Below are 27,829 nucleotides of genomic sequence, written 5' to 3'. Positions count from 1 at the left end.
GCTGTTGGCGCCCCTGCACAGAGTATCCGCACATGGTGCAGTTAGGCTAATCACTGGCTCGTCATCGTGGCTTTGGCAAAGTCCGGGACGTGTTTCGGAGAGATCTCTGATGACAGTGAGATTTGGGCTTGGAAGGCCTGTGGGTTTAGCTGCCAAAGCAACATCTGCTCATGTAGGACGTGGATGTAACGAAACGCGTCCCTCTCCTGCAGCCAATGCCCAGCCTGGGACAAGAGACCACAATACGCGTTTCGGTGACTGTTATTTTCTATTATATCACTGTAATTTGTCCCCCAAATAATGTAAGGTTCAATTATACCAAGGATAGATCAATTTCATATATCTGCAGTTATGGTTTAAGATTTTAGGCAGCAATACAAAACTAAATTACAGTCCTAAAGGGCCACCAACAGGTCAGGTTTTAAGGATTATCCCTGCTTCAGCACAGGTGGCTCAATCAGTGTCTCAGTCATTGGTGCAATTTTCATGAGCGCGACAACGCGGTCCAAAAATAATTTGATTTTGTCGCGCAACGGCCGGTTCAGCCAATGAGGGCAAACCAACTCCGTGACGTCACAGCCACGCCTCCCCATCGCGTCTCCCCCTAGGCCACAAATCGCCTCTGCCGCTGCGGCAGGCGCGCGCGCCTAGTATGGCCTCGGCCTAAGAGAGAAACATTATTGGGAACAACCAGTGGCATTTTAGTGGAAAAGTCCGGATTTTTACCAGCGAGACCCCGGTGAGACTGACCCCAAATCAGGGAGCGGTGAGCGGCCTACTGAGGATATATAATAATGTTACCACTATCCAGGTAAATACGGTTAGTATAAGCCGAGGATATAACGACAGGGTGCCTCGTGCAGCGGATTTACGGTTAGGGAGGGGGGGGGGAGTGTAACGGGGACCTATTTATTAACCGTGTTCATTTCAGCTCCGGGGATGCCTGCGCCCCCCCAAGTACTCACCGGGGAAGGTGCCGGCGGTTACTTCATGGAGCTTTAAACACCCAGTGACGCGGGAGATTTAAACCGCAGTCTTGTTTCCCCCTGGCGAGGCAGTACTGGAGCCTCCTTCCTTGTGAGTATCTCAGGGGCCAACGGGTCCCCAGAGCTGACATTTACACGGTTCAGCTCCTGAAGGGGGGGCAAAAATAATATGGGGGGGCAACAATAATATGGGGGGGGGGGGCAACAATAATATGATGGGGGGGCAAAAATAATATGGGAGGGCAAATATAATATGGTGGGGGGGGCAACAATAATATGGTGGGGGGGCAAAAATAATATGGTGTGGGGGGGCAAAAATAATATGGGGGGGCAGCAATAATATGGTAGGGCAAAAATAATATGGTTGGATGGGCAAAAATAATATGGTGGGGGGCAAAAAATAATATGGGGGGCAACAATAATATGGTGGGGGGGCAAAAATAATATGGTGAGGGGGCAACAATAATATGGTGGGGGGGGGCAAAAATAATATGGTGGTGGGGGGGGGCAAAAATAATGTTGTGATGGGGAACTTCTCCGTTAACGCCTTTTCCTCCCCCATACCAAATGGGCAGGAAGACGGCTCCTCTCATCCGGTCTTGTCAGGTAGATCGCACGTGATAGATACATCAAGGGGAACGCAAAGTGAGGAGTACACTTTCCATTCACACTCCTCTTCCTGACACGCCGGGAGAGGTGTCCGGCGGGAGGACGTGGCACTTTCATTCTCAGGGCGACAGTGGCTGCGTTACATGACGGATCTCGGGCCAAACGAGCCAAATGAGCCGTCACTTCCGGTTAGCGTCACCTGCCGGGGGAATGGAGGGGTAGCATTTTATTCCTGCCACGGATAGAAAGCGTGGGATCTGCAGACAGGAGGCTCGTTCATCTGTGTCACAAGCCAAAGGCCGCTTACCGAAACACGGCTGGGAGAGAAGGAAAGAATACAATGGTTAGTGATGTGAAAACCTTTAAAATAGCCACAATATAGCATAGGGGGGGGAGGGGAGGGAATATAGCATAGGGGGGGAATATTTTATTTGTGGGAGGCAGCTGCGTTCTATTCATAGGTAAAGCCGAAAATATCTGCAGTCTAAGGCCTCGTTTATAGTTGCGGTGTCAGTGCGCGTGCGTGACGTCACTCGCGTTGCGCACGCGCGAAACCTGCACTGCAGGCATCGGGAGGCAACAGGAAGGCGTGGCGGAGGCGTGGCTGCGACATCACTCGCGTTGCGCACACGCGCGAAACCTGCACTGCAGGCATCGGGAGGCAACAGGGAGGCGTGGCTGCGACGTCACGTGAGCGTCTCGCCCTCGTCGTGCAGCAAAAACAATTTTAAATGAATGTTCAAAATTCTCGCTTGCGCGCTCAATGGACAACATTAATTTGTTTTGGCGGCACGCAGCATCGCTCGCACGCGCACCGCCACTATCATCGTGGCCTAAAGTGTCATGAGGCTCCATATTTAGGGGTTTTATCCTAAACCCCTGTTGGTTCTGACTACATAGATTGCGGTTACATCTCATCCCTTTTCACCATGCTGGACATAGTTAAGCAGACACCATATTGGTTTCAGCGGAGTGTTGTAAGATGCTTCAGCACTAAATTGGTTCAAAGAATGGCTACGGTTATCTAGTCCACGGGTACTAGGTAACAGCGGTACCTGTAACTTAGTAGTTAAAATAAACCTTCGCTGTTCAGTGACGCGTGTGCCGATATTTGTTTAATTCAAACTCAAACCCCAAATGATATGTTGCTGATCTCACTGGCAGCTATTCGGTTAAAACGTAGGGGGAGAACACAGCCGAATATGTGCAAGTCAGTTAATTGTGATACAGAGTATCTGTTCCTGGAATAGCGGCATGGAGAGAGTGCAGGACATACTAACGTCGCCATGAACAACTCATTCCACACCATCTCTCATTTATATATATTCTCCTCTCCCCGAGAATGAGCTGAAGCAGACAGAAACCTGGACACTTCGACATTGGCTTATGCAGGACGGAAATCTTCTAATTATCTCTGCTGTTGCTGACAAATGTTGTGGGGCTTTCTCAGCGTGGCCTCTCGGCTCCTTCTCTCCCCACACCGCGATACGTTCTTGTGCTTTCATGTCATTACACAGTATATCTAGCATGCTGCTCCTTTATATCTCCCGTAATGTAACAAGCTATACACGTTATATAAATAATAAGAAAAGTCCCCAAAGTGACTTAACAATGTGGCAGTCCCATGTCTGATTTCCGAGCATTTTAATGGAGCAATCCAAGCAAACCGTTTATTTTATTTTATTGTTTTACTTAGGATTGAAGCAGGGGGTGTCTGGAGCTGAACCCCATAGATTTCAGCCCCGGGGACCCCCTGTTTCTGGAAATACCTACGAAGGGGGGGCCGGAATCTCCTGTAAATTGAAAGCTCCCACGTCACGTGGGCCTATAGGAAGCTGATGATGTCAGGGCCCCCGATTGGGCCACGGGGGTGGGGGGCTCTGAAAGTGACCATTACATGAACCCCAGCCAGCTAGCCGGGGCGGCTACCGTCACCCTCCTACAGAGGTATCGCAAGAAGTAGGGGGTCCTTGGAGCTGAAATGAAATGAATGGGGTTCAGCTCTGGGGACCCTATGTAAAACACATCCACCTACAACTAACCGCCTACACTTCCGAGTTCCAAAATCTCAGATCCGTGGCCTCAGTAGGCGTGGCTTCCACGCTGGACGTGTCAGCGGCTCAGCTTCTTCGCCTCGCCACGGGCAGCACAGTCCTTTCTCCAGGTATATCTGCTCTGTGTCAGGACCCCGGGCTTACAGCCTTCCCTCAACCCCCTGCGTCAGACTTACACGCCCAGCGCTGAAGCCACGTCTACTGACGTGGCATTTAGGGACGCATCTCCTGGACAAGGGATACGCCTCCCTTGAAGAAGCGTGCCCAGTTACGCGAAACGCGCGTCGGATTTTAATGGCGGCAATGAGGAGAGCGCAGACCCAAGAGACTCTACGAACTAACGGCTTGTATTTACATGACTCTCAGACTCTGCACATTGCAGGTGACCTCTTGTCTATAGTCACATTTGTCATGTATGGACACTGCATATTTGGTGTGATCGCCCAATATATAGTGATCGGTGGGGGCAACCATGTATGGATCCCCTCATTATTTAGCGTGCATGGCAGAGTTTCACTGCATATATACACTATCTATGAGGTTATTCTTAGAAGGGGTCTATTACTAAATAACCCCCCTCATCTGTAAATTCCATCATATACACCTAGAGGAGACGGTCATCGCTTGTACACATTTATATTGATTGATTGATTGATTAACGCTAATACAATCTATATATAGGGCATGGTCGGGCGATATGCTTACGGCTGGGTCACTTATAGGGATGTATTACTATTGATAATATTCTCCTAGTGGGGGCCCTTAAATATTTATCTCAAGTGCATGTGTGTCCTGCTCACTCTTGTCTGCACTATACTATGGCAGTATTTGACACTATGGCATTGGGTGAGGCTGTCTCTATTTTGCACATGTATACAGTATACTCTCTCTGATTAATGCAATAGTGTCTGTAGCATGTACATTCCGCTAACATGCGCTAAGATATTCCATATTACAGCCAGTACTCATTCCAACACAACTAGACAGGGCTGTTTCTATCTGCGTAGATATATACAATCTGATGAGGTATCTATACTAATACTCCTTGTTTTTCCATCCCTATACACCAATAGGGACCACAAAGTATCCACACACACTTTTAGTTGTGCTACAATCTCTCACATTTCCACACCTACCCACACCATTTATATCCACTCCCACTCCACACACACCTTTTGTAAAGCACTGTATATACTGTGGGCTCTCCATTCATTTTTATTCACACTGATACACATACACACTCTTACATTAGAGATTGCACACATGAAACTATTGAAATAAAAAAAAAAAAAGACTAAACTGCAGCTTTAAGTAGAGATCTCTGTACATAAGATACAATTGCACACTTTATATATCCACTTCTGTCCCAAGTATCCTGCTTGCCTTATCCCTATGTAGCCTTTGGGCCGATCTCACATTAGCCATAATAGTGAATATGCCAGCTATACGCTTACCGTGTTTTTATTGTATGTTTCTGTATTTCACTTTTTATATGTATACCACGAGGGATCTCCTCTATTGGAAAAGAAAGAAGATTTTACGACACTTAGGTTTTGTATCTGATTTGATATACAGTGTAATTGATAACCGTAGAGAAGGAAGCAGTAATTGATCCTGTGATCTCGCTTTGTTTTGTTTGAGCTATTTCAGTGACATATGTGCAGACAATAGATCTGAGAACGTATTTCCGGTCCATTCACTATTCTAGGTCTGAGTGCAACATTAGGTGGGGGATTTCTGCGGGTACCGTCTTAGGAATCAACTTTTGTCTCTAATAATTTGACCCCATTTGCACCAACCTATTACACGCACAAATACTGAGATTCCGGTTGTGCGGCGGGCCACTGTGTGGTTGTAAAATTCGGAAATCAGTGAGATTTGGGTGCTCTGAAAATAGTTCATCACATTTTAATTGAACTGTGCTGGTTATGAGCAGCGAGACTATGGAAGTCTTTGAGACCGCTGATGCTACAGAAAGGTGAGACTGACTCATAATAAGTGTCACGTATGAAGTGTCTGTGGAGTTCAAATTGGAGGTGAAGAATACAAGAATGGGATTCCGCCCTTTATTATCAGCCCCGCTACTGTGACATTGTAACAAAAAAAGATTGTGATAGGCGCTTGTATGTTACAATGTGAACTTATATAGTGCTAATCCACAATAAAATCCCAAAGGAAGATAAATGAAGTGCACGAAGTGAGATATAAAGTGCAAATTAATGTGCAATTGAATAATGCAGCTCAAACCCCTAAGACAGGATGGTCCGATCCTCTGTAGAATAGTGTAGCGGAAAAATAATAAATCGGGGAGCGCGGGTATCACCATAAAAAATAAAACATAAAAACACAAATAGTGCAATATGCTTCAATTGGGTCTGAAGAGGAAAATTCTGTGAAATGGGGACTCATATTTTCTCAGAACAAATAAAGCATTTCTCACATCAATGGTGGATACAATGAATGAAGTTTATTGCAAACCTATCAATGTTTTGGCTCCCTAAAGGAGCATGTATATGTGTATATGTCTGTAGAGAGCCAAAACATTGATAGTTTTGCAATAAACTTCATTCATTGTACACACACACACACGTTATGGTGGGTAAACAAAAGTGACAAAAACCCTCCACAGCAAAGCATATAGCAAATGGAAATATTACTGTGAGCTCATTTGCATGTCTTAGACAGGTCTGCAACCCTGCCTTTCACCATTATCCCCCAGCATACAGCGCTTCCACTGCAGCAAGGGATTCTGGGAAATGACATGCAAATAAGTACACAGTGCCACCTTTTGCTTCAAAACCATTAATATGGTTCCCTATAGGCTTAAGCTTGCTGCATTTCACAGCTTTGAGCACAGCCAGGGTTAAGATGCATAGCCAGTAAACTCACCCACAGACAGCCGTTTCGACCTTAATGGGTCTCCTCAGTGTGGGGTTGGTTATACTGGCTTTGCCAAATGAAGCAGGGATAGGTTTCACCACACTTAGTAAAGTTATGGTGGGTAAAAAAAAAGTGACAAAAATCCTCCACAGTAAAGCATATACTGGAGCATATTTTTTTAAATATATTTAGATTGTAAGCTCCTCGGAGCAGGGACTCCTCTTCCTAAATGTTACGTTTGTCTGAAGCACTTATTCCTATGACCTGTTATTTATATTATATTATTTGTTATTTATATGATTACCCCGTGTATTACTGCTGTGAAGCGCTATGTACATTAATGGCGCTATACAAATAAAGACTTTATATGTATAAATATATATATATGTGTGTGTTTACAGGTTGTGCACAGTCTGCGTGTGTGCTTTTACGCAGCTGACATCACAAAGCAAAATTGTGGAGCTTTCCAGACAGCCGCCACCTGACCTCTGACCCTCCCGGAATTTCCCAGGAGGGAGCCATGGCAACCGGACTTGACCATGAGATAGCCGGATTAGCCGTGGCTCTGTGTGGAATGTTAAGCATCGCCTGAGGTTCCCAGGGACGCAGGAAATATCAGGTCACCGGTGGCAATGTGAGAGTAAAGCCACGTTCCCAATACAACTCTCTGATGCCAGAGGGGCTGGAGACGCATTGCTCAGAAGGGGTTAAATGGGCATATTTACTAAGCAGTGCTATGCCATTACACACTGTCTGGCCCATCCACTTGAATAGGCAGCAACACGATGTCTGCAGTCCTCTGAAGGCGTCTTATAGCAATAGCACCGCTTAGTGGAAATGTTCCACAGTCAATTAGTTTAATCTATCAAATTAGCAAAATGAGATATATGGCATAACCCAGGGAGTTCTCCACTCCAGCCCTCAAGACCCTCCCCCACTGGTCATCTTTTCAGGATATCCCTGCTTCAGCACAGGTGGCTGAGTCTTAGAGCTTGCTTCAGCACAGGTGGCTCTTCCACTGAGCCACCTGTGCTGAAGCAGGGATATCCTTCAAACCTGGACCTGTTGGGGAGGGTCTTGAGGACTGGAGTTGAGAACCCCCCTGGTTTAACCCATTCACTGCCACGTCGGGGCTGCCATGTATTGCAAAGAGGTACGCACATTTGAGATTTCCCCCCCAATATTTTTTTCTACCTTGTAAACACAGCACAGAACAGACGGAGGGCAGGGAAACGAACCGGTGCGTTCATGTCTTGTTACTTAACTTGGCTCACAATAGTAATAAATCCATTTATTGCAGAAGGATGGGTGTTGAAGGCCGTGCGACATGTAACCATTGGTGGGAATATTGAAATGACCGTGCCCCCCCCCCCCCCGTGAGATTATATCACGGACTGTCACAGATAGAATAATGTGAATTGTGTATGTCATTCCGTTTATGTAATTGATGTCACTCGGTACCCCGCATTGTACCACGCTGCGGAATACGTGGGCACTATACAAGCAAACGATGATAATAACTATATGAATAACCGCCTTTAGAGGTTAAGAACCTGGTCAGATGAGATTTCACAAGGGGGCGTGCCACGCAATAACAATGTGATTACAATTTCGCTTGCCATGCTAATTGGCGAAACCCTAAGAATCGCTAGATTCTCTTAACAACGCGATGATAAATATGGCGCACTCTGTGTCTCGCTCACTGCCTGGGGAAATTTCACTGAGCGCTTCCGAAAAGGCGAAACCCAAGCCTCATTTTGCGACATTATTACCCTTTGACGCTTGACGAAACGTTTCGCAAGGAAGCAGCATTTTGTGGGGTTGGGTGGGGGGGCCGGGACACTCCACATATTGGACAGTTTCACACATCCGTAACCCCCTTAGTGTTAGTAGACGGATCAGCGACCTTCTCAGACGCGTAACAAATGGCATTACCATTTCTAGGCCAGCAAGGATGGTGGATAACGCGCCGACACCAGGAAGAATTCCCATCCCCCCCAAGGGGAACAAATACAAACGAATGAATGACTTCCAGGGAACAAGCTGTTGCCACAATAACGCTGTCTTCTTTGAAAGCGGGCGATCCAGTTACTAAGAGACGCGTGCCCGGAGGCGCACCCCACGCAGGGCGACAGTTTGAATTAATCAAGCACCTCCAGTTTTTATTTGCTAGTCAATAATAATGTCATTTAGTTAGCCGTCTGCCAGTGTTTGCCCTGACTCCTAAAGACTCCTACAGCGTATTCCAAGTTAAAATCATCACAGTGAATAGTGCTATTCATATTAAGGAAATAAAAACCTTCGTTTACCGAACTGCCTGGAATCGAATTCTAAATGAGGCCATTTACTGCCTATCAGGTAGTTCTTGCTTTCTTTTGGGGGACCGTGGCTATAACAGATGGCTTTTAACAAGCAGATAAGACAGGGTCACGGGAGCTGAAAATACACAACTCAGTCCAGTTTGGATAATCTATATTTTCTCAAGATGATTTGAAGGGTACTGCTGCTTTATATGTATTTTTTGTTATTTTAAAACTATGGGTTATGGCCATTTTTTAAAATCAAGGTTCAATTTAAAGGAACAATCCAAGCAATATCCTACGTGTGTTTTTATTTAAAATAAATCCGTTCTGTAGTATGATACTTCATTTTTTCCAATTATTATTATTATTCATCTCTCAATGCCATTTTTTATGAGTTTTAATACACTGAGTATCCTTTGATTTCTATAGCGTTTTATCCCACCTCCCCAGCAGTGCAAAATCTTTGCAACACTTTGCTGTTTGCGATCATTTGTTGCCAATATTCCCAGCAGTGCGAGCTGCAATCTGTAAGAATAGATGTTCCCTTAGTAATATCAGGATACATTGTAGCTGCTGAGTTACACTGACGGAAGGATTGATGGAAACTGAAAGGCGGCCATTTAGTGAACCCTGGGAAGCAGGATCTTTGCTGATCGATGCCGGGAGAACGAATCGATCAGCAGCTTAGGTAATTAGTTTTCAATAAAGGTAACCCAAGGCTGCATATACAAAACCAGAAAAAAAAATATATATTTTTTTTAAGTGCCACTTGAATTGCCTCTTTAGAATCCTAATTAAGGAGTATGTACACCAGGGAGCTGTGCTTTGGGGAGGTGGGCGTGTAAGGCTATTCAACATGAAATCTCAAATCACAAGACAAATAATGAAAGTGAAGGTGTTACATGACAGTTAATGTATTGGTTGTATTGTATTGTATGTCTTTATTTATATAGCGCCATTAATGTACATAGCGCTTCACAGTAGTAATACATGGGGTAATCAAATAAATAACAGATAATATAAATAACAGATCATGGGAATAAGTGCTTCAGACATAAAAGTAACATTAAGGAAGAGGAGTCCCTGCCCCGAGGAGCTTACAATCTAATTGGTAGGTAGGGAGAACGTACAGAGACAGTAGAAGGGAGTTCTGGTAAGTGCGTCTGCAGGGGGCCAAGCTTTATGTATCATGTGTTCAGAATATCCACAGTGCTATTCATATGCTTCTTTAAGCAAGTGTGTCTTAAGGTGGGTCTTAAAGGTGGATAGAGAGGGTGCTAGTCGGGTAATGAGGGGAAGGGCATTCCAGAGGTGCGGGGCAGTCAGTGAAAAAGGTTTAAGGCGGGAGAGGGCTTTAGATACAAAGGGGGTAAAAAGAAGACATCCTTGAGAAGAACACAAGAGTCGGGATGGTGCACTCGTGGTTCCACGAGATGGTACACCCCCTTACTTATGAGAATTATAAACGAGGCAGTGAAATGATCCCCATTCAGGAAAGAGGAGGCTATTATTTTGTCACCGGATATGCCTCATCCAGACACGATCGTGGGGGCGGCATAACCAACGCGGACATCTGTCTGGTTTCGGGAACGGCGAGATGTTGCAACGCTTTCCATCTTTATAACGGTCTGCGCTACCAGACTGAAACTTGAATTCATTCATATAAACCTGCGTGCGATATTACACGCGTGTGCCATCTGATACCGTATTGCATGTATATCCCCGGTGACTTTGGCGATCATTCAACCATGGTAATATTTGCCGGGTTCCAGGCGTGCGCTTGTACCTACAAATTTCTATCATCTTAAACACAAAATAACTTATGGCGAGTAAAAAAATAAGGGTAAAAAAAAAGAGCCTGCGCCGTCCAGCGTGCCACAAATTAACAAATCACGTGTGAGCACAATCACACACCTCAGACAGGTCCGCAGCCCTGCCCTTCCCCATTATCTCTTAACATACAGTGCTCCCACTGCAGCCAGGGAGCAAAAAAATATGAAACTAATTTGCATGTCATTACCCAGAATCCCTGGCTGCAGTGGAAGCATTGTAAAATGTTATTATTTTGAAAGGATGGGAACCAGGAGGACGGGGTCCTGTACGGCTGGAAATAACGTTATTTTTTAATGCTGTAGCCCCCCTGGTTTTCTAGATCTGTACCGGCGCAGGTACCGACGTTCGAGCGGATTCAAAATGGCCAACAAATCTCGGGAGTTCCATGGGCCAATTGGAAGCAGCATCGCCAAGAACACCGGTAAGTGTGTCAGGAAACCCCAGGGCGGAAACCACCGCGGTTCAGCGCCGCCGGCAGCAAAGAGAAATACTGAACGTGAACTCGAGGCAAACACCGGAGATTTTATTTTAATTCTTTGCGCGTCAAATTTTTAGTGCTTAAAAAAAATATATAGTAGAAACCTTCAAAAAATACGCCTCATATGTATATCTATATATGTATGTATATCTATATATGTATGTATATCTATATATATCTATATATGTATGTATATCTATATATATGTATGTATATCTATATATGTATGTATATCTATATATGTATGTATGTACACTATGTATGTATATCTATGTATGTATGTATGTACATCTATACATGTATGTATGTATGTATATCTATATGTATGTATATCTATATATGTATATATGTATGTACTGTATGTATGAAAGTTATGTATCTATATATGTATGTATATCTATATGTATATCTATATGTATGTTACTCCACGTCCATTTTTGAAGGTCATTGACCAGTTATTTTAATCTGGTTACTCCAATACTGTTGTTGAAGGTGTGTTTCCCTCTAACCCTTTGCTCCCCCTATTTTCTTTTGTTTCCATGTATATCTATATATGTATGGACAGTCATTGGGAATTATTTTGTGTCGCCTCCCGCATGTCGAATTCCTGATTGATACAATTTAAATAAAAACAGAATGATGTGCATTTCCCCCTTCTATAACTACTATTTGTAATTACCTATTGTTAGTGTCATGTTATTTATAATAGCCATACTGTGAAAATAATAAATTTTGTTCACCTATATAATGAGTATATATGGGGTGGACACAGCGCACCTTTATTCTACGCTAACACGAGTAAGAGTCTCGCCCGGGTTTACGCCACGTGGAACCTGGCGGACGATTTTGATGCGTGGGATTGATTTTGTGACGCACAGAGATATTCTTTTTTTAGTACACACCATTTACACCTGTACGCCCAGCGCTGCCATTTCTCCGCGCCGCCATTTCTCCGCGCCACAACAAATAGGAAACAAATAGCATTTTCTGTGCAGATGGAGAAATGTGAGTTTAGAGGATCAGCAATGTGTGTAAATAGAGTTTAACATGCAACACACAATCTTGCTCCAAAAGGCAGTTTTCGACACATAGGCACCTTTATTTTACATGGTAACAGTCACAGGTATGTATGTATGTGTGTATGTATGTATATATATATATATCTATATATATATATATAGATATATATATATATAGATATTTGTATAGCGTCATCCGTGTACACAGCAGTTATACACGTGAAAAAATAATATGAGACGGAATGTGAATAAGCGCTACAAAGTAATCATTAGGAAAAGGAGTCCCTGCCCCGCAGAGCTTACAATCTAAGTGGTGAGTAGGGAGAAGTTACAGAGACCGTAGCATGGTGTTCTGGTCAGTGCGTCTGCAAGGGGTCAAGGACGGTGCATATGAATGTATAGTATCCGCCAGCGGCGCTGACCAGATGCTTCATTAAAGAGGTGGGTTTTAAGATGGATCTTAAAGGTGGAGAGAGGGGGTGCCAGTCGGATACTGAGGGGAAGGGTATTTCAGAGGTGTGGGGCAGTGAGGGAGAGCGGCTTCAGACATCACAATAACAGCTCGCTTTCTTGCTGCTGCAGTTTGCACTGTCCGAGTTTCCCTTGACCCATAACCGGGAATTGCTGCTAAGAACCAATTCTGTAGGAAGGACAGCAATAGTGTGCTAGGAACTCAGCATCAAACTCTTAGGCTGCCATCACGGTGACGCCGAGTGGGCGCGCGGGCTCAAACACATTGGTACAATGTGTTTGTCCAGTGTCAGCGCAGGCGTGCGCGAGCCCGTGAGCGCATGGCGCTCAGGTGCTTGTAGAGACAAGTACATTTGTTTCTGCCGCGTCACGGGAGCTCCGTGACATCATGACCGTGTCCCCTAACACGCCCCCCAGGGCGCGCAACTGGCCCAAATCCCCCAAGCAAAATGAGCGCCGGCGCGCTCTCACTCACCCTGACTGCAGCCTGCGCACCTGTGATGTGGTTAAAGCTGCTGGAGATTAGCCGCGCTGCTGGGTACCCATTACATGGCTCAGTGTCACTGCTTTATGCGTATACAGCATACAGACTGCTAGTCTATACGAACAGATTTTCAATGAACCACTGTCCCTATGAGCTTACAATCTAATATGGAAAAGAGGGGGCCCTAAACTTTTACTTTTAGGAGATCCACGGCTGAGAATCTTGGACGTGAATACGCTTCACTTGATCACGTGCTCAGATTGAACCATTTCCATGAATTCCATAGGTTAGTGAAACATCGTGTCGCGTTTCCTGGGGCTTCTTGGTATTCCCTTACTGATTTAAGTCTTGTGAAAGTTGTCTGCTAGGTTTGTCGTTTGGTGGAGGCTGGGTTAAGCCAGGGGAGGGGGGGGGGCTCAACTCCAGTCTTCTTGGGCGCCCCCCACAACAGGTCAGGTTTTCAGGATATCCCAGCTTCAGCACAGGTGGCTCAGTGAGAGAGGATGGAGTTGAGAGCACCCCTGGGTTAAACCATGGTTAATTTGAATTGACTAAATTCCATACCAAATCAGGAGCAGATTTCGGGACGTTGGACATCCTCGTTTTTCGAAATTTGTGGTTTTCAGAAATGCCCATTAACATGAAACTGCTTTCCTGGAACTGTTGGACAACTCAGGTATTTTCTCTATAGCAACGGAGACCTCAGCACCACGCACCGCGTCAATCATTCTTATTGTGTACGTGCTATATTCTCCAGTACGTGGAGCATTGAAATCAGCCGTCCCAACTAACTAACTCCCCCCCGAACCTGAGCTGCACGCTTTTCAGATCCCGGGACCCCCCCCCCCTAATTTCCATGATACTTCTAAAGTTACTTATATGGCCCTCCAATAGGAAGCTGCAACCAATGACTTGCAAGATTTGGCAGCCATTTTGTCTCCCCCGAAGGTTTAATTTTTTTTTTTTTTTAAAACCCTGTTACTTGAGCGGTAAGTATCTTGGCATTGTAGCATGGTACAGCTCCAAAGGATGCCTCAGTTCCTAAAGAAATAAAACAAATATATTTACGTTCTGCCCACGCTCCCTTAGATCACACCATTGAGAGCTGTCTGCTTCACAGAAGACAAATAAAAGGCAGAAGATAAGGGAACTAAAGAGAGGCACAAAAATAAATGTTAAATATTGTTTACAGCATCAACCCGTAACATTTTACCCTTTACATTTACCACTAATATTAGCGAAGTTATTCTCCACCAGCACAGATCCACTGCGGTCGTCCAGGCTAGGGGTTACGCCAAACCCCCCCCTCCTGCCTGCTCCCCCCCCCTGCTCACGCCCCTCCCTTACCTCCAACGTCAAATTACACCGTGGGGTCATGTGATGTCGCCCCCCCCTCCCCCCCCAGAAAATCTCATGCCCCCCAGGTCTAGGCCAGTCCTCAAGGTCAGGTTTTCAGGATATCCCTGCTTCAGCACAGGTGGCTCAATCAGAGGCTCAGTCAAAGACTGAGCCACCTGTGCTGAAGCAAGGGCTGATTGTGCTGAAGTTGGGTTATCCTGCAAACCTGTCCTGTTGGGAGGACTGGAGAACTGGAGTTGAGCACCACTGGTCTCTAGACTACAGCAAACAGCGCCATCATTTTTTAAAATACCTCAGTGATGTAGTATTAGATAATACTTACTTTGTTTACTTCCTATTGTCTGATTTTGCTGCGCTTAATGTATTATTATAATTCCCTGTACTGTATTCTTTGTGAAGCGCTGAGTACACTTTGGGCGCTATATAAAGACATACAATACTTTGATTTCTATAGCAGGCTTTAGCCCACTTCCCCAGCAGTGCAAAACATTTGCAACACTTTCCTGTTTGCGATAATTTGTTGCCAATGCTCCCAGCAGTTTGAGTTGCAAACCGTAACAATAAATAATATTACCTACGTAATATAAGTATACATTGTAGCTGCTGAGTTACACTGACTGAAGCAGTCATTATGTTAGGCACACAATCAGGATGTTGGCAGATTTAGAACAGGAGCTTGGGTAAGAATGTAGAATGATACATTGCCACATTCTGTACATATACACGTGAGACAAAACAATGTAGTATTGCTGCTTAAAGGTATTTTAGTCTGCAGCATGACTCAGCTGCACTCTGACTGAAACCCAGCAGAACCAAGTGGTACCAGGTCAGACATCATGCTAATAACATAACAATGCTGCTTCCTCCTGTCTCTGCTTCCTCCTGTGGCTGCTTGTCTCTGCTTCCTCCTGTGGCTGTTTGTCTCTGCTTCTCTCTGCCTCCTCCTGTCTCTGCTTCCTCCTGTGACTGCTTGTCTCTGCTTCCTCCTGTCTCTGCTTGTCTCTGCTTCCTCCTGTGGCTGCTTGTCTCTGCTTCCTCCTGTGGCTGCTTGTCTCTGCTTCCTCCTGTGGCTGCTTGTCTCTGCTTCCTCCTGTGGCTGCTTGTCTCTGCTTCTCTCTGCCTCCTCCTGTCTCTGCTTCCTCCTGTGACTGCTTGTCTCTGCCTCCTCCTGTCTCTGCTTCCTCCTGTGGCTGCTTGTCTCTGCTTCCTCCTGTGGCTGCTTGTCTGCTTCCTCCTGTCTCTGCTTCCTCCTTTGGCTGCTTGTCTCTGCTTCCTCCTGTCTGCTTCCTCCTGTGGCTGCTTGTCTCTGCTTCCTCCTGTGGCTTCTTGTCTCTGCTTCCTCCTGTGGCTGCTTGTCTCTGCTTCCTCCTGTGGCTGCTTCCTCCTGTGGCTGCTTGTCTCTGCTTCCTCCTGTGGCTGCTTGTCTGCTTCCTCCTGTGGCTGCTTCCTCCTTTGGCTGCTTGTCTCTTCTTCCTCCTGTGGCTGCTTGTCTCTGCTTCCTCCTGTCTCTGCTTCAGCACACCCTCAGACTTGGGCACAGTGTTGGCACTTGCTGGTTTGCACTTGTGACAAGAGTTCAGCAGAGTTGCAAAATGCGTGGGAGGTGGAATTCTTAAAGTACATTTGCTCCCAGCTTCCTTCCAGCTCAGACACATATCTGCTGGGTGCAAACAGCAATCAGTTATAACTCAGGGGGAGGGAGAGGTTGGGCAATTAACCCTTTCAGTGTTGGATAGGCTAAGCAGATATTGTTTGTACGTTTTATTAGTTTGTACAGTGCGCACAGTTTAATTTGATAGGGTCTGATAACACTAGGGTGTGCGGGTTAGACGCTGCCCTTATTGTAGGTATATTTTTATTTATATAGTGCCATCCATGTAATAATAATAACTTTATTTCATACAACTCTTTTCTCTCCACCGGACACAGAGAGCGTCACAATTACAGTACAGCGCGCGGTACGCAGCACATAGGAATGTTACAGTCCCTGCCCCGTGGAGCTTACACTCTATGTTCTTGGTGCCTGAGGCACAGGGAGATAAAGTGACCTGCCCACGGTCACAAGGAGCCGACACCAGGAATTGAACCAGGCTCCCCTGAGTCTAACTCAGTGTCATTGTTTCCTGCAGTAATACAGAATATAACACAGAGTGGGAATATGCGCTTCAGACATAAAAGTAACATTAGGAAAAGGAACCTCTGCCCCGAAGAGCTTACAATCTAAGTATTATTGTGAGTAATCTTCAGTCATTGTTTTGGAACCATGATTCCTTCAATTGAATGGAGGCATACATACATAGGCTTGATGGTTTTGCAATGCATTGCAGATCCATATAGCGTTCGCAGGGTTAAATTCTTCCTGGAAACACTTACCTGAATATTTGGAATTGTTGTACATCTCATTCCTGTCTTGTGTTCTTCTCCTAACCACATCTTCTTTTCCTGGAACCCATAGCAAAGCCTGAGAGATTACACTTACATTCAACCAATGGGCCATTTGGCTCCATCACTAAGAGGAATAAACACTCGGCAATGATCATTTACTGGATACAATTAATGAGTGGGTCTGCTGCTCAGTACTCCCCGCTCCAACTGCACCTACAGTATATACTGTATAGCATGTACTCTGCTGGGTTTCCTGTCCCGTACCTAATGAAGATCAGCTAGAATCATGTTCTGTACCTATTGATAATAGTTTGTATCTCAGGGGTCTCAAACTCGGTCCTCAAGGGCCACCACCAGGCCAGCTTTTATGGATCTCCCTGCTTCAGCACAGGTGGCTCAGTCAAAGGACTGAGCCTCTGATTGAGGCATCTGTGCTGAAGCTGGGACTGATTGACCCACCTGTGCTGAAGCAGGGACTGATTAAGCCACCTGTGCTGAAGCAGGGATATCCATAAAAGCTGGCCGGTTGGTGGCCCTTGAGGACTGAGTTTGAGACCCCTGTTGTATCTGGTGTCCTACATGTAACAGCATTGCCAGTCCGGTTCCTTGCCATCATTAAACTGGAATCCATTTCTGGTTTCACAAGTTGCCCTTTCCCAGACAGGTTCAGTACGGTTATTAAACCACAAGGTGGTAAGATTCGGAGACAAGGTGCGCCGATCTGATGTCTTGTGTCTCAAACCCAGGCTGATCATCCAGACCATTCCTACGCGGCAGTCACTGGCGAGAGCTTGGATACAGCGCCGCTGACCTCATCATCGCTAATTCTGACACAAAAGAGTACAGTATGGCAGATACAGTATTACAAGTTGATTTATTCATGTGCTGTGTTCATCTCTTGTATATGCATATCCATTTATATGCACAAATGTTTTATTACTAAAATATTACATGCAGATTATAATGTGCAAACGGTGGGTGGTTTAATATGAAGTGGTCACTGGTTAATTCAGGGGTGAGACCCATAATCTTAAAGCTGTGTGTTTTTTTTTTAAATAAATCAGTTCTGTACTATGAGAAAATACTTGTAGCATTTTTTAAACAACTCTGAATTACATTTTTTATGTATTATAATGTAACAAGCATTTTTGGTTTCTATAGCACCCATTTACAAAGTCACATCCCCTTCTTCTGAAACAGGCTCTGGCACACCCCTTTTTGATCTATCTAATATACTGTGTATATATATATATATTTGTGGGTGAAGCCTATTCCTCCCACCTTAGTTTTTAGTGTTAAGAGGAATTGTTTTACCGTACGCTCCAGACTCTCAGGTCACCATGTTACGCCTGGGACTGCGCCGGGCTCCGCCGAGAGCTCCCTTTTACCCGCCCGACCTTTAATATTTCAAAAGCTTACGGTATATCTCCGAAATGTGGCATCCAACTAAATAAAAACGCTCCTGGAAAGTGCAAGAGGAGAACTCTTAAAACAAGTTTAAATTTTTTTTTAATAAATTGCGATCAGCTCGGGCTCCTGCTTAAAGCTTGTTATTGGTGAGGGAACATTAAATTGCATGGGTGGACCCCCAAAACATTGCTGCTTGGGGAGGGGGGATGGGGCGGGAGGTCACAATCGTCTGTGATGTTACCACTTCTGCACAATATAACCATTTTTATCAGGGCGACCAACCTCGTGCACATACAGTCGTTTCCCTGGCCATCTCCGGCTGGTATTTAGCTGCGGTTAAGGCCTCGGCCATGTTATCTGCTTGCGTGCTGATGCGCGCTGAGGCTCGGGGAAAGCGGGTGCTTTCCCTGGCCTTGCGGTTGCTTGCCCTGCGCGCCGTCTGGGGGGCGGGCCAGTTACGTCACGGAGCTGGTTCGCCCTCATTGGGCGAACCGCTCAACGTGACCGGCCCTGCGCTCCGGCAAGCGCTTGATTTTTAAAAATCTGCTAAGACCTACGCTTCCGCGCGCTTGCGGAAGCGTAGGCGAGCCCCTACTAAAGCCGCTCTCATTGCGGCTGTAGGGGCTCAGTGGCAAGCATGAGCGAGCGTCAGCACGCTTCAGCAAGCAAGCAGGTAACATGGCCGAGGCCTAAGGTTTCTAACGCTTGCTTGAAGGACCCAGCAAACTGGTTCTGATGTAAGAGTGGCAGACATCGCTGCAGAATAATCAGTGCAAGCCTGCATAACCGTTCCTGCCGTGTACATTAGCATGATAATGAATGTTCTCACTTGAAGCTGATAATTATGTTTCCTTTCCTCTCTCTCGCTCTCCCCTCGCAGCCTAATTAATTATGAATAGAGCTAGATGGAGTGGCACTGAGATATTGTGCTGCTATTTATGGCTGACAAATACTGGCTACACTGTAATGGACCCAGGGATCGTAACGAGATGTGCAGAGTGGTTACAATGTGGCAGTATTTCTTCGTCTGGGTTCCATGTCACCCTAGGGTGTCTCAGATGAATCTACAGGATTCCACGTGGGATAACTTAATGGGATTTTAGAACGGATAGACGACGGATGGTTTTGATTCGCCTGCGAAGTGGTAATAAGAAGGAAAGTCACGTCACTGCAATTATACATACATCACTAGCTGTAAAACATAGTACTACGTGCTAGTCGGTAGTTAGGATTTATTTGTATGTCGGCGACATATTCCGGAGCGCAGTACAATGCGGGAGGGAGGACAATAGCAATGTGTGAGAGTACATATTGATTAAGACAAACTGAGACAATAGTAAAGAGGTCACTGTGCCAAAGAGCTGACACTCTAGAAGGAGGTCTATTCAGATTAGTGAGGCTGTTCTCTTCTGCTTTTAACCGAACATTACTGAACGTAACTATGGCTAAATCCATGCAATGGAGGTCCACTTTATGTCCAGCAATACTAAAAGGCAAATGAATAGCTCGCACTGTGGCCCTAAGCAGTAACATTAGTCTGGAGATTTGTATATCCCACTGCTATATCCGTGGTATATCCCACGGTTACCTCGATGCTTCGGGGGTGAATTTAGTGGCTAAAATCGGAAATAATCGAAAGAGCAAAAGGACAAAGTCCAAGCGTCCACTTTATTGATGGACTCAAGTGGGAAATGGAGCTGATAATAAAACTTGACTTTTACTCTTAATAATAATAAGTTACTAAAAGTCAATGTTTTGCCATCAACTCAATTCCCACGTGAGTGCATCAATTGAAAGGATTCTATTTGAGGTAACCTCGGGGGGGGGGGGGGATCTGGGGGCCACCCAGGGAGCTGGGTGTAGTGCCCCCTCCCCTGCAGTTGTCGTGCGGAGGTGGTGTGCGGGACGCCTGTGGGCGTTGAGCAGTACAGGAAGAGGAACAGACAAGCTGGGGGTTCTTGTTGGCGGTGAACTTCTTATAATTAGTCACCTTCTGGAACACTCCCCCCCGTCCATCTTTGGACAGCGAAGGGAAGTGGACACGGTTAGACATTTTTTTTTGCAGTCCAAGAAGACTCAAAGTTAGTATCCGGATCCCAGTTCCCTGTTTGTATAGCCCTATATCAGGGGTGCTTAACTACAGTCCTCAAGCGCCCCCCCCCCCCCGCCCCCCAAAAGGTCAGGTTTTCAGGATATCCCAGCTTCAGCACAGGTGGCTCAGTCACTGAATGAGCCACCTGTACTGAAGCTGGGACTGATTGAGCCACCTGTGCTGAAGCAGGGATACCCTAAAAATCTGAGCTGTTGGGGGGTGGTCTTGAGGACGGGCGATGAGCCCCCCTGCACTATGACACTTGCCATATCTATGAGATGGGTGCCTTTGTAGACACACAACCAATTCACTTAAGTATGTATGTATGTCTTTATTTATATAGCGCCATTAGTGTACTTAGCGCTTCACAGCGGTAACCATGTTATCTACGAATAGGGAAAGACCGACTTTACTCGCGATTGCATTCATTGAAGTTATAAACACCACGTAGCAGCAGTTTTTACATTTCTATTGGTTTGCTGTTACGTGGGGGACAGTGATATTGGGGGTAGAAGCGACTTTTCTGTACGCAAGGCAGTGGGATTGCACGCCAAGAGAGCAGACAATGCTACACACACACACACGACACAATATAGGCATTGTTCTTGGCCAGATATGTCAATGTGGTGGGTTTGGTGGAACATACGCCACGGCAGAGAAGCCAGGTCTAAGGCCGTGTCCATAGATGGACAGGCCGTGCTGAGGCGTGCGGACGCTCCGCGCTGAGCTCCGCGCTGAGCCCCTGCATCCTCAATGAGGATGCCTTGAGAGGGGACTCACGCGAGCGTCCGCAGGCGTGCTCAGGAGTTGGAGGTTTCAGCCGAGCGCCAAGCTGTTTTTCAGCGCGCTGTCGGCTGAAACCCTCCAATCGCAGCACACCAGCGTCAACATCACGGCGCCGTGACATTGACGTCAGTGCGTCGCGGGCGATTGGCCCAGCAACGCACTGACCCCGCCTACAACCACCTCCCCCCGGCTACCTTCGCGCACGCTGGCTCGCCTGCCAGTCCGTGCAATCGCGCTAACTGATGCAGGCGAGCCTCAGCGTTAGCGCTCCTCCGCTCTCCCCAAACATCTATGGCCCGGGCCTAATGCTGCAGCTATAATGCATTATTCTGTACAGAGGGAGCTTTGGGGAAATGCCCTGGGATTGGAGATGTGAAAACTAAGGGTAGCAAATAAGCTCCTTTTTAATCTGGGAGTAACACACGGAGGAAGGAGAGAAACCTCTCAGAGCAGCGCTGGCTTTGGGGGAACTCTGTGTGAAAACCATTGTCCGTATAGTTCCCCGGGAAGTGAAAACCGTTCCCCGCGAGTATGTGCACAGCACTGGGTATACTGCCTAAAAAGTACTAATGAGCTAGGCTCCAATTCTCCTACAGCAGGGGTGACCAACTCCAGTTCTAAAGGGCCACCAACAGGTCAGGTTTTCAGACTATCCCTGCTTCAGCACAGGTGTGTCAGTTGCTGACTGAGCCACCTTTGCTGAAGCAGATATATCCTTAAAACTTGGCCTGTTGGTGGCTGTTGAGGATTGCAGTTGGCCTCCCCTGTACTAGAGGTTTATTTACTAGATTACAACAGCTTTATTAGCCTTTAATGGCCGTTCAAGTGAATTGCTGTTAACAATCGTTAATGGCTTTCACACTTGAATAAATCAACCCCTAGTGTCCCAACCCCTAGTGTCCCAACCCCTAGTGTCACAACCCCCGCTTGGATTCCTACTCAAAGGCAAATAAGCCCTGCCATGGATTTGTGTAATTAGTCTTTTGTTTATCCTAACTTAAAAAAAAAAGAAACAAATGTTCTTTTAAACCACAGTAAATAATAATAATAATAGATTGCATCCATGGTCAAAAAGCCAGCGCTGACCCGAACTGACGCGGAACACTTACCCCCATCATCCCTACGGAGGGTGGTTCTAGATGGCGCTTCCGCAGGCGCGCAGAGGCGTGTCGAATCGCAGCAGACGGATCATTTAATTTTTCGCACTGAGGGAAGCGCAGGGCCGGTCACATGACTGGCAAAAGCCAATGGCACTCCAATGATGTCGGCGCCGTGACGTGCGCGCTAGCCCCGCCTCCCACGCGCGCTCGCTGACGCTCATGCCAGGACACAAAAAAAAGCTCCCGCGAGCACGAGCGTCAGCGCGGTATTTTTTTACCATGTCCGAGGCCTTATAGTTGGAAGCACGCGGAGCTGTGTTTATGTAGATTATTGTACATTTCTGGGGAACATTGAACACGCCCTACTATCCTTTGAGGCATCAAGGGCCCGGCAATGCCCTGGCAGTGAAGAGGTTAAGGCAGGAAGCCTGCAGCTGGATGTGATGTATTTTAGCTCTAAGCCTACAAGCCACATTCAGGCCAAAGCCATTTGGAATTATCCTCTGCCAATGGCGTGAAAAGGTCACCCATGAAACGTGTCATCTCGGAGCGGATGGCCACAGACAGCGCATTGACTGATTCTCAGCTGCCCACCGCCAGGGAACGCAGAGACAAAGCACACTGGGTATTTCAGCCTATTTGTGTCATGTAACCCCTTCCCTGCCAGTGACATTTTACTTAATCAGCTTTGGGGGGTTTGCTAAAAAATCTCACAGGGAATAGTTTCGGGGGGGGGGGGGGGAGGGAAATGTTACAAATGCACTTTGGACATCGCTACTCTCTGGTAGCAAAACAGTTAAGGATCTGGAGCGATCGCCCACATTAACCCCCTGCAGTTGCAATCCGCTGCTTAGGCTGAGGCCCCAGTACCTCCGCTGCGCGCGCGCCCGCGAGACTGGAGGTGCGTGCAGCCGATTCCCCGGTCTGCAGTGAGCTGCAGGAAGAGAGACCGGGGGAGGGGCGTGGCGGGGGAGTGGCCATGACGTCACCCGACAGCTTCGCCCTCATTGGCTGAACCGCTGGGGGGCGTGGCTTAGCGCTCCGTCGCGAGTCCTGCTCTCAATTCTATTGAGAGCAGGAGCCACTCTCGCCACAGCGCTGCGGCCCCCCCTCGCAGCGGGCCCGGCACCATTGAGGGGAGGGCTCTCGTCCCTGCAGCGTCCGCCACAGCGGGCGCTGCAGTAGGCAGCGGGGACCAGGCCTTAGCCCTTATCGGAGAAAACGCCATCAGTTTCATTATTAAAATCTCAGCTGAATCTGCAGGTGGCAATTTTACTGAAGATATATTGTCCGTCTTTGCATTTTTAGCCGGCGCCTCAGCACTAAATAAAACCTTTTATCCTGCTCCCACAATCAGAGCGTTCACATGTTTCTGTAATATTTCCCCGTGGTGATGGAGCTTGGTAATTAAGCCTGTCCTTGGGTTGGTGAACTAATAATAAAGAGAAATTCAAAGGCGCAATCCAAGCGCTTTTTTCTTTTTTTATTATATTGGATGGAAGGGGGGGGGGAGTCTCTGGAGCTGAACCCCACTAATTTCAGCTCTGGGGACCCCCTGCTTCCAGAGATACAGACCTCCGTAGTAGGTGCCGGTAGCCGCTCCGGCTGAGCTAGCTCAGGTTTAAAGCTCCAGCATCACATGGGCCTGTAGGCGGCCGGACCTGATGATGTCACGGCTTCCTATTGGCCACAGTGCGCGGGAGATTTGAAACTCCGCCATAACGTGATCCCTGCTAACCGAGCAGAGCAGCTACCGGCATCACCTATGGAGGTATGTATCTCCAGAACCAGGGGGTCCCGGGAGCTGAAATTAGCGGGGTTCAGCTCTGTAGACCCCCTGCTCCAATCCTATGTACACACATGCAAAAAAAAAATGTTAAAAAGAAAGAAATAGCGCATGGATTGCCACTTTATCTACAATATTATTTTTTTAAATAGGTTTCACCAAACTTTTTTGGTGCTATTTTTACTTACTCGATTATTGTACCGGTAAACCGGCGTATTTTCGTCCCTTTTCGTCACGTGGGCCAATAGGAAGCAGTCGCAGAACATCTAATCCGCTATCGTATTGCCCCATGGAGGGGACGGTTCCGGCACTCGGCACTCCAGGTATGTACCTCGGGTAGAAATGGGCCAAGATTGTGCACGCCTAAATTACCCACAATCCCTGGCTGCAGTGGAAGCGCTGTAGGCTAAGAGATAATGGGGAAGGGCAGAGTTGCCGACCTGTCCGAGACGTGGCAATGTGCTCACAACGTGGTATTTTTATTTGCCGTCGGCCTGAGGAAGCGTCTGCAAATTTCACCCGTTTTAGTTCCGTATAAAAAAAGTTAAGCTGCGACCCCCCCCGAAGACCGCAACGAGTTCACGTACAAAGCGGACCGGCACCGCATGTCCGATTCATCTCAATTACCCTCGCTTTCGAAAAAAAATTAAATCGAACTGGTGTAAAAATCGAAATAAAAACGTTTCTGAAGTCGCTAGGCTGCCCGATCGTCTCTTTTAACAAGCGAAATAGCGAATTTTGGAACCGTCGCGAAACTTGTGAAATGTTGGCCTCGAGTCCCAAGACTCTCTAATCTTGGGAAACAGGGACACCCCAAGGACTGAAATTAATGAGGTTCAGCTCTGGGGAACCCCAGCTTCCCAGTAAAAAAAAGCAGCGGAACTGCTCCTTTCATGTTTAAGTCCCCCAGCACCCCGATAAATGATCCATGTTTAGGGCATGAACTCTTTTCTGCTTTTGTATACAACCGTGCTTACTAATCTTATCTCTGATTATATACAATGTAACTCCGTGTATATCACATCGTCTATGCACCCAATGGTAAGTGCTGTATTCAAATAATAGTCATAATAACCTGTGACAGGTTAATCCAGGGTACACCTACAGACGTAAAAGGGGATCAGTCTTTGAAAGTTCACAGTGGTGATCATTGTTTAAGACTTTTTGTACATATATCCTGTAATATATTACTTCAATGTTTAGCCACAACAGGAAGCTTTTCAATGGATTTTACTGTAACGTTGATGGATAAATAAAGGAAATGCGTTTCAAGCAATATTATTTGTTTGGATCGCGTAAAAGGGATTATGTTTGAAGACATAACAAACCCCATTGCAAATAAAACCCTACAGATGGGCAGGTTTGTAAGGTTTCGACATTCGAACGCTGCGAATAGCGGTGTTCCCTGGGATGTCCGAGTCGAAATCCGGAACGAGTTTTTCGAACTTGACCAAAACACGAGCCAAAGCCCGAGAGAGGCTCACCCTCCGATTCACTGTGTTATTTTTTTTAAATAAACTGGGGTGGGGCAGTTTGGGGGTGCTGGTCGGAAAACAAGTCTGCCTTTCCAAAAAAAAGTTTACCCCAATTTTTTTTAAGGAACTTTCCAGCTTATTACGGTATTCTTTTTTTTTTTTGCAAATCCAAAACCACTTGAGTTCTGGCAAAACCAAAAACACTGGATTTTACAAATGAGAACAGTAAATAAAAATACAGCTTGTGAGCGCATTCACGTCTCAGACAGGTTGGGTCGATCTTAGGGGAAAGAGGTTCTCTTGGGCCCCGCGCCTTCTGGGGGGCCCCACGCTCCCTCCTCCTGTCGGCACCGGGATCCAAATTCCGCCCGACAGGAGAGAGCTGGAGGAGCGAGCTGGGGAGTCCCGAACCGTCGCGGGACCGAACCGCTGCTCCCCCTCCAGGTAGGGACTGGGGAGGGTGCGTGTAGCTGGGGGAGGTACGTGTGCAACTGGGGGAGGTCTTACCTTATGCGGCCTTCCTTGTGTTGGCAACGCGTTGACATTGCAACAATCACGTTACGCCGTGACGCGGCAGGAGGAGGGGCCGCGCTGCCACCTTCGGACCAGCCAAAGGTAAGGCCGGTATCGTCCATCTGTAACCCTGCCTTTCCCCATTATCTCTTAGCATACAATGCTTCCACTGCAGCAAATGATTCTGGGTAATTAATTTAATTAGAACCCCAGACACCAGTGAAAGTGGCCACCATTAAGAAAACACAATGAAAGCCAATTGAAGGGAGGTTATTTTGTGACACGCAGTGCATGATAAAATTAGGACAGAGGGTACGCCAGCCAGGGAAGCAACACACACGCGTCTGGTATAAACACATCCTGTTCTGCATAAAGATGATGTTATTTGCTGAGAGCAAGCATGGGGTATATTTATTCTTTAATGGCCAGCAATTTATGTTTAAGCACAGTAATGCTTTTAAATTGCCTTTTTACTTTCCTGAGAAAGCAATGTTGTGAAAACCAACATGAAGACAAATCTCCGCTCTGATCAGCTGAAATGTTTATAGGGTCAATTATAACCCCGGTAATATTTCAGTGCTACGCGCTGCACAATACACCCTTTTGTGGATTCCTTCGGCATGGAAGGAAATGGTGGTACTAAGATATACTATTCATGCAGAAACAGACATTCACCGCATATAAGAACTGTATGGCCCTTCAGATCTGCTCACAGTAAAACTATAACAACGATATTCAGCTTTATCTATTTCTTTACAGTTATATGGTCACAGGCATTTATTACTCCTTTTGCTGTTTGTTTGCCGTCTACCACCTCTGCTGGTTGGCTGCTCCATGTATTCAATTCTCTTTTATGACAGGCCTCCTGCGCATGCTCACATTTCAGTCCTGTGCACGCTAACATTTGTTGTATGTGACAGAAACACACAACTTTCACTGACACACACATTCACGTTTAGTACTATTTTAAAAAAAAATGGAGTATGGAAAGACAGGACACCAGAAATAAAAATGTGGATTTTCAATCCTCTCTTTCCAGCCACTACTGAAATTAGGGGGCCGCCCCTACAGAGGGAAACGGAGACAAGCCAACAGAGAACCGATTACCACGATACACAAACATTCCATCAAGATATAGCTTATTGCAAAATGTACAATGCAAAATATTACCGAATACAAAATAAAAAATATACTGAAATACATATTGTACGTTTGCCTTTGTGCTCAATACATCGGGGTTTTTTTAAAAACTTTTTTACAAACTTACGGGAATAGATTTGGTAACCCCTTTTCGATACCTGTAGGGCCTGCAACGGACTGCAGAGGGTTAAACGGTAACTTCCCACCCTAAAAGTCATTATTATTATAACTGACAAAAATAAAAAAATGATATCAGTTAGGCCCTGATTCTACCAAGTGCTGCAGGGCGGCAGCGCTATTCTGTGACGTCACCCTGCGCTGCCGCTGTGCGGCATCTTGATTATACCGGGGAGACAGGGCAGAGGAGGCTTGGCGGAGAAGCGGCCGTGAGTGGTTCGCCCTCATTGGCTGAACCGCTCACGTGACGCGGCCATCGCAAGAAACAAACCAATGTCTCATCGCCGTCGCCAGAGAAGTAATACCGGACACATACACGCCCAGAGAGGTAATACCTGACACATACACGCCCAGAGAGGTAGTACCGGACACATACACGCCCAGAGAAGTAATACCGGACACATACACGCCCAGAGAGGTAATACCGGACACATACACGCCCAGAGAAGTAATACCGGACACATACATGTCCAGAGAGGTAATACCGGA

At 46.4% G+C, this 27,829-nt stretch overlaps 1 long non-coding RNA gene across 1 annotated transcript; it reads left to right on the top strand.

Moving 5' to 3' along the window:
* LOC142464497 (uncharacterized) lies at positions 1-27,207 on the top strand. The gene is made up of 3 exons (XR_012787671.1): positions 1-254; positions 10,985-11,086; positions 27,063-27,207. It is a non-coding gene; the product is annotated as an uncharacterized LOC142464497 (long non-coding RNA).
* The last annotated feature ends 622 nt before the right edge of the window (positions 27,208-27,829 follow it).

This window comes from Ascaphus truei, chromosome 13 (genome assembly GCF_040206685.1).
Source record: "Ascaphus truei isolate aAscTru1 chromosome 13, aAscTru1.hap1, whole genome shotgun sequence".
In the NCBI taxonomy this organism is placed as follows: Eukaryota; Metazoa; Chordata; class Amphibia; order Anura; family Ascaphidae; genus Ascaphus; species Ascaphus truei.
Note: the sequence above shows the minus strand (reverse complement) of the source record. Positions and strands in the feature narration are given on the sequence as shown.